This window comes from Triticum urartu, chromosome 6, assembly GCF_003073215.2.
Source record: "Triticum urartu cultivar G1812 chromosome 6, Tu2.1, whole genome shotgun sequence".
In the NCBI taxonomy this organism is placed as follows: Eukaryota; Viridiplantae; Streptophyta; class Magnoliopsida; order Poales; family Poaceae; genus Triticum; species Triticum urartu.
This window is the reverse complement of record NC_053027.1, coordinates 258205151-258213566: the sequence shown is the minus strand read 5'-3', so window position 1 is coordinate 258213566 and position 8416 is coordinate 258205151. Positions and strand designations below refer to the sequence as shown.

General features: G+C 46.4%; 1 long non-coding RNA gene across 1 annotated transcript; it reads left to right on the top strand.

Moving 5' to 3' along the window:
- Nucleotides 1–704: 704 nt before the first annotated feature.
- LOC125516314 lies at nucleotides 705–3536 on the top strand. Its single transcript, XR_007287343.1, has 3 exons — nucleotides 705–1075; nucleotides 2100–2177; nucleotides 3488–3536. It is a non-coding gene; the product is annotated as an uncharacterized LOC125516314 (long non-coding RNA).
- The last annotated feature ends 4880 nt before the right edge of the window (nucleotides 3537–8416 follow it).

Below are 8416 nucleotides of genomic sequence, written 5' to 3'. Positions count from 1 at the left end.
AAAGAGGGATAAACTTCTTCGAGAAGAGCAACCAAGATTGAGAAGTTTTGTTAGACCTTCATAACCGAGTCTTTCCCCTTAACTCTACCTCTTAAATCTCGGGACGAGATTTCTTGTAGTGGAGGAGATTTGTAACACCCCGAGAATCATGCTACGGTGACCTCACACTAATGGTGCCATGTGATCATGTTTAACTAAGCCAAATTGCCACTTGAGAAAATCAAAGTGAAAATCAAATTTAAATTGCAAGTCAAAATAATATTTTTTTCAAACAGTAAAACTAAAATGTTTGCATTATTCTAAAACTTCCCCGATCATTTTTCATGTTGAGCCAACATCAGTTGACTCACCTCGTAATTCCTAGAAAAATATAAAGTGATCCAAAAACAATAGAAATAACCATTTCAAAGTAAACAAATGTTTATGCTTTTGCAATTGACTTGAAACTTTCTGGGCCTCTCCAAAATAATGACGACTATTTACGTGACAACTTTCATGTTGAACAAAATTCATCTGGTGCTATAAATAAATGCAAAACCGAGCAAAAATGCAAAGCAGGAAAGAAGAAGAAAACAGCGTGGATCTACTATGATCTTGGGCCCTAGTGCTATATTAGTATGGGCCAGCCCATCAACGAATTTTCCTTGACCTCATGTACAGTGGATGCTCTAGCATGTGCGTGGCGTGCATCTACGCCGGCCATGGCCTTTGCTGCCGCCGTGTTGATCATCTAGCGACTCCCGGGAAGGATAAGGCTACCCCGACCCAGTAGATGCAAACCCTAGCCCTACATCCTTCTGCCTCTCTCTCTCTCTTTTCATTTTGGAAGCTCGTCCGAGAGCTACTCGCCATGCTCATAATCATCGTCGCGGCCATAGACTTCCCCGATGAATGAAAAGATGCCGAGGAGCTGCACCATCGACGTCTCCTTCGCCTAGTGCTCCCGTTTCAAGCAGGGAAGCACTGCATCGCCGGGAACGACGCTTCTTCTTCTCTTACGGCTACCGCTACTCCGCGCCCGATCTACCTCACTGGAGCTCATCCACCATGTCGGCCGCATCCTCCGCCTCCCCTTGTGAGCGCCACTTCCATTCCCCTTGTTTCCCATCCGTTTTGTCGCCGTTCCGCCGTAGCCGAAGGTCGCCGTGGTCGCGCGCTCACCGCGTCCATGCCTACCCGTGGCCTTGCTCTCCCGCACGCCTACCCGCGTCCAGCTGTGCCCGTCCGCACTCACGTCCGCTGCCGCTGCCTTGCTACCCGCCTATTGCTGCAGCCACGCGCACCCCGTCTGCTCCTGCTGCTACTCTTCTCCCTTCTTAGTTGCCGCTGCTTACTGCTGCGCCTGGCGCTGCCATTGTTGTCCGCCGCCGCCGCTACTCCGGTGCTAGCCACGACTGGATGAGAGTGCGTGTGTGCTGTGAGCATGCAATGTGTGTGTGTGTGTGGTCAGTATGTCTGTGCCTGAGTGTGTGTGCAGGTGTGTGTGTGATGTGTGTGTGGCGTGTGCGTGCTGTGTGTGTTGAGTGTGTGGCTGGCCCTGGCCATGGCCGAGTAGGTGTATGCGTGTTGTGTGTGTTAGTGCTAATTTATGTTAAGTAGTTTATTTACAGATGACAGGTGGGTCCATCTAATTAGGTTAGTTTTTTTAATTACTTGTTTAGTTATAGTCTATGCCATGTGGGACCTCCTGCACTATTTTACATTTGACCAGTCAAGTTGACTTGGTCAACTCGAATTAAAGAATTAAATAAAATCCGGAATATTGCAAAAAGTTTGGAAATTCATATATATTAATCTGTAACTCGAATGAAAAAACTTTGTACATGCAAGTTGCTGAGAATTTCCAGACTAATCTGAATACACTCTCCATTCGTCTACCCCACGTCCCTAGCACAGTGAACATGCAACCATCCCCCTTCGTTCCATTTGTCCGAAAATGCCTAACACCGGGAATGCTTTCCCGTATGTTTTCCCCCTTCGCCGGTATCACCTATCCCTGCGTTAGATCACCCCTGGCAGCGCGTATTGCCATGTTATGCTTTGTGATGCTTTGATTGCTCTGTTATTTATTGTGGTCCCCCTCCGTTACTTCTTTCCAGTAAACCCCGAGACCGCTGCCAATACCCCCGTGATCGACTACATCGATGACTCCTCCTCCTTCTTGCTAGAGCAACCAGGTAAGCTCCCCCCCCTTGATCAACCCGATATCACCTATTCCTTCTCTCTACTTCTTGCAATAGAGTAGTGTAGCATGTTACTGCTTTCCCTAATCCTATTCTGATGCATATCTTGTCCTTGCTACTACTGTTGTTACCTTTACGTGCAATCCTAAATGCTTAGTTAGGATGCTAGTATTCCATCAGTGGCCCTACATTCTTGTCCGTCTGCCATGCTATAATATCGGGCCGTGATCATGGGTATATTACTTATATACATTATATATGATACATGTGGTGACAAAAGTCGTGTCCACTCATAGAGTACCCGCGAGTGATTCATGGATTGGGGGCTGAAAGGACATTTGTCCCGACGGCCCTCTGAGTGGATCTTGGTGGCGGAGCGACAGGGTAGGTTGAGACCACCTAGGAGAGAGGTGGGCCTGGCCCTGGTCAGGATCCGAGGTTACATCAATTAACACGCTTAACGAGATCTTGGTATTTGATCTGAGTCTGGCCACTGGCCTATACGCACTAACCAACTACGCGGGAACAATTATGGGCACTCGACATTGTGGTATCAGCCGAAGCCTTCTTGACATCAGCGAATGAGCGGCGAGCGCCGGGTAGCACCGCGTAACGCAACTTCCGTTGTAATCGAGGTTACTAGCTCTACTCACCGGTCGCGTACGCAATGTGCAAGTGTGCAATGGGCGACGGTCCCAGACCCCTGCGCGCATAGGATTTAGACTGGCGTGCTGACCTCTCTGTTGTGCCTAGGTAGGGCTACGATGTGTCGATTTTCTGAGGCCGGGCATGACCCAGGAAAGTGTGTCCAACCAAAGGGGATCGAGCGTGTTGGGAAAGGTGGTGCACCCCTGCAGGGAAGTTTATCTATTCGAATAGCCGTCTCCCTCGGTAAAAGGACGACCAGGAGTTGTACCTTGACCTTATGACAACTAGAACCGGATACTTAATAAAACACACCCTTCCAAGTGCCAGATACAACCCGGTGATCACGCTCTCACAGGGCGACGAGGAGAGGATCGCCGGGTAGGATTATGCTATACGATGATATTAACTTACCATCTACTCTCATCTACTGCTTCAATATGGAGGCTGCCAGAAGCGTAGTCTTTGATAGGACTAGCTATCCCCCTCTTATTATAGCATTCTGCAGTTCAGTCCACAGATACTACCGATTTCATTGATACCAATGCATATGTAGTTTAGATCCTTGCTTGCGAGTACTTTGGATGAGTACTCATGGTTGCTTTGATATTTCTTTTCCCCCCTTTTCCCGATTATTGCGATCATATGATGGAGTCCAGGAGCCAGTGGATCCCGAGGATGATTCTACGTGGATTTCGACTTCGAGGAGTAGTTAGGAGTTCCTAGGTAGGAGGCATTGCCTTTTCGATCGTTGCTACTTTTTTGCTAGCCTCCTTAAGGCAAACTTGTTTATCTTATGTCTGTACTCAGGTATTATTGTGTTCGCTGACTCTTGTGTATTCGAGCTTATGTATTCGAGCCCTCGAGGCCCCTGGCTTGTAATATAAAGCTTGTATTATTTTAACATGTGTCTAGAGTTGTGTTGTGATATCTTCCCGTGAGTCCTTGATCTTGATCATACACATTTGCGTGTATGATTAGTGTACGGTCAAATCGGGGGCGTCACAATGACGAACCTACGAACCATGAGGAAGCGATGATGAGCCCAGATTCCGCAAAATGGCTTGAGGCCATGAAATCTGAGATGGGATCCATGTATAAAGAACAAAGTATGGACTTTGATTGACTTGCCCGATGATCGGTGAGCCATTGAGAATAAATGGATCTTCAAGAGGAAGATGGACGCTGATAGTAGTGTTACTAACTACAAAGCTTGAATTGTTGCAAAAGGTTTTCGACAAGTTCAAAGTGTTGACTACAATGAGATTTTCTCACTCGCATCGATTCTTAAAAGTCTGTATGAATCATGTTAGCAGTTGCCGCACTTTATGAAATCTAGCAAATTGATGTCAAAACTATATTCCTTAATGGATTTTTGAAGAAGAGTTGTATATGATGCAACCAGAAGGTTTTGTCGATCCTAAAGGTGCTAACAAAGTGAGTAAGCTCCAGTGATCCATTTATGGACTGGTGCAAGCCTCTCGGAGTTGGAATATACGCTTTGATAGTGTGATCAAAGCATATGGTTTTATACATACTTTTGGAGAAGCCTGTATTTACAAGAAAGTGAGTGGGAGCACTACAACCTTTCTGATAAGTATATGTAAATGACATATTGTTGATGGGAAATGATGTAGAATTTTCTGGAAAGCATAAAGGAGTTTTTCAAAGAAATACCTCGATGAAGGTGCTTACACATTGAGCACCAAGATGTACAGAGATAGATGAAGACACTTGGTAAGTTTTCCCAATGAGTACATACCTTGATAAGATTTGGAATTAGTTCAAAATGGAACAGTCAAAGAAGGAGTTCTTGCCTGTGTTGCAAGGTGCGAAGTTGAGTAAGACTCAAAACCCGACCACAGCAGAAAATAGAAAGAGAATGCAAGTCATTCCCTATACCTCAGACATAGGTTCTATAAAGTATGATATGTTGTGTACAATACCTATTATATACCTTAGCATGATTTTGGCAAGGGAGTACAATAATGATCTAGGAGTAGATCACTTGACAGCGGTCAAAATTATCCTTAGAGGACTAAGGAAATATTACTCGGTTATGGAGGTAATAAAAGAGTTCATCATAAAGAGTTATGTCGATGTAAGCTTTTGACACCGATCTAGATGACTCTAAGTCTCGATCTAGATACATATTGAAAGTGGGAGCACGTAGCTAGAGTAGCTTCGTGCAGAGCATTGTAGACATAGAAAATTTGCAAAATACATACGGCTCTGAATGTGGCAGACCCGTAGACTAAACTTCTCTCACAAGCAAAATATGATCACTCTTTGGGTGTTAATGACATAGCGATGTGAACTAGATTATTGACTCTAGTAAACCCTTTGGGTATTAGTTACATGAAGATGGGAACTAATCACATGAAGATGTGAACTATTGGTGTGAAATCACATGACTATGTGAACTAGATTATTGACTCCAGTGTAAGTGGGAGACTGAAGGAAATATGCCCTAGAGGCAATAATAAAGTTGTTATTTAGATTTCCTTATATCATGATAAATGTTTATTATTTATGCTAGAATTGTATTAATCAGAAACTTAGTACATGTGTGAATATATAGACAAACAGAGTGTCCCTAGTATGCCTCTACATGACTAGCTCGTTAATCAAAGATGGTTAAGTTTCCTAGCCATGGACATGTGTTGTCATTTGATGAACGGGATCACATCATTGGAGAATGATGTGATGGACTAGACCCATCCATTAGCTTAACACTATGATCGTTCAGTTTATTGCTATTGCTTTCTTCATGACTTATACATGTTCCTATGACTATGAGATTATGCAACTCCCGAATACTGGAGGAACACTTAGTGCGCTATCAAACGTCACAGCGTAACTGGGTGATTATAAAGATGCTCTACAGGTGTCTCCGATGGTGTTTGTTGAGTTGGCATAGTTCGAGATTAGGATTTGTCACTCCGATTCTCGGAGAGGTATCTCTGGGCCCTCTCGGTAATGCACATCACTATAAGCCTTGCAAGCAATGTGACTAATGAGTTAGTTGCAGGATGATGCATTACGGAACGAGTAAAGAGACTTTTCGGTGACGAGATTGAACTAGGTATGATGATACCGACGATCGAATCTCTGGCAAGTAACATACCGATGACAAAGGGAGCAACATATGTTGTTATGCAGTTTGATCGATAAAGAACTTTGTAGAATATGTAGGAGCCAATATGAGCATCCAGGTTCCGCTATTGGTTATTGACCAGAGATGTGTCTCGGTCATGTCTACATAGTTCTCGAACCCGTAGGGTCCGCACGCTTAACGTTCCATGATGATTTGTATTATGAGTTATGTGATTTGATGACCGAAGTTTGTTCGGAGTCCCGGAGGAGATCACGGACATGACGAGGAGTCTTGAAATGGTTGAGACGTAAAGATTCATATATTGGAAGACTCTATTCAGACATCGTAAAGCTTCTGAGTGATTCGGATATTTTTCGGAGAACCGGGGAGTTACGAGAATTCACCGGGGAAGTATTTGGTCATGTTGGGCTTTAGTGGAATGGAGAGAAAGGACACAAGGGGAGGCAGCGCACCCCCCATGGGCTGGTCCGAATTGGACTAGGAGGGGGCGGCGCCCCCTCTTTCCTTCCCCCTCTCCCTCTCCTTCCTTCTTCTCCTACATGGACTAGGAAAGGGGGAAACCTACTCGTACGGGGGAGGGGGGAACCCTTTGGGCGTGCCCTTGAGGCCGGCCCTCCTCCTCCTCCCCTCCTTTATATACGGGGGAGGGGGAACCCCATAGACACACAAGTTGATCTTTAGCCGTGTGCGGTGCCCCCCTCCACAGTCTTACACCTCGATCATATTGTCGTAGTGCTTAGGCGAAGCCCTGCGTCGGTAACTTCATCATCACCGTCACCACGCCATCGTGATGACGAAACTCTCCCTCGGCCTCAGCTGGATCTAGAGTTCGAGGGACGTCACCGAGCTAAACGTGTGCAGATCGCGGAGGTGCCGTGCGTTCGGTACTTGATCGGTTGGATCACGAAGACGTTCGACTACATCAACCGCGTTACTAAACGCTTCCACTTTCGGTCTATGAGGGTACGTTAACACACTCTCCCCCTCTCTTTGCTATGAATCTCCTAGAGAGATCTTGCATGATCGTAGGTAAATTTTTTGAAATATTGCGTTCCCTAACAAACATAACTGTTGCTGTCAAAACTGGTGGATCTTGGGTAGGGGGTCCCGAACTGTGCGTCTAAGGCGGACGGTAACAGGAGGCAGGGGACACGATGTTTTACGCAGGTTCGGGCCCTCTTGATGGAGGTAAAACCCTACGTCTTTCTTGATATATTCTTGATGATATGAGTATTACAAGAGTTGATCTACCACGAGATCGGAGAGGCTAAACCCTAGAAGCTAGCCTATGGTATGATTGTATGTTGTCCTACGGACTAAAACCCTCCGGTTTATATAGACACCGGAGGAGGCTAGGGTTACACAAGGTCGGTTACAAAGGAGGAGATATCCATATCCGTACTGCCTAGCTTGCCTTCCACGCCATGTAGAGTCCCATCTGGACACGAGACGAAGTCTTCAATCTTGTATCTTCATAGTCCAACAGTCCGGCCAAAGGATATAGTCCGGCTGTCCGGAGACCCCCTAATCTAGGACTCCCTCAGTAGCCCTTGAACCAGGCTTCAATGATGACGAGTCCGGCGTGCAGTGTTGTCTTCGGCATTGCAAGGCGGGTTCCTCCTCCGAATACACCACGGAAAAATTTGAATACAAGGATAGTGTCCGACCTTGCAAAATAAGTTCCACATACCACCATAGAGAGAATAATATTTCCGCAAATCTAATCTGCTGAGATGTTTTGGCAACATGACATCATGCCATGGCTCGGTGATTATTCGAACTGTTTTTCATTAACCAGCCCCGCACATAACGCGAGGCAGTTTCTTGACACGTCTTGTCAACGCAGAGATCGTGTCCCCCTTATTACGGGATTCTCATCAATACGGGTCTGGGTAACCCAACCACGCCACCAATTACGACGCTTGGGGGATAAGCGAGTTTTACCAGGCTAGTGGGGGCGCATAGTTTCGGCCGCCCTTATAAAGGGATATGGTTTAAACTTTCTCTACCCACGCCTTCTTCCTCCTTGCTCATCCGTTCTTGCGCACTCGAGCTCCAACGCCCAAGTCCACATCCTTCCCCTCAACCTTCTCCAAACATGTCCGGAGCGGGAGGCAAATGGATGGCTTCCTCCGTTACGGAGGGACACATCAAGAAGCTGCGCGGAGCCGGATAATTAGCCGCGAATATTGCGCATCGGCTGCCTGCTGCGGGGTAGATCGTTCCTACCCCGGAACCTCACGAGAGGGTAGTTTTCCTCCACCACTTCCTCCGCGGACTGGGGTTTCCCCTCCGTCCATTCGTCCGTGGTCTCATGTTCTACTACGGGCTGGACTTCCATGATCTGGCCCCGAACTTCATCCTCAACATTTCGGCGTCCATCATCGTGTGTGAGGCTTTCCTCCGCATCCGGCCCCACTTCAGCCTGTGGTTAAAGACCTTCAATATCAAGCCGAAGGTGGTGGGAGGC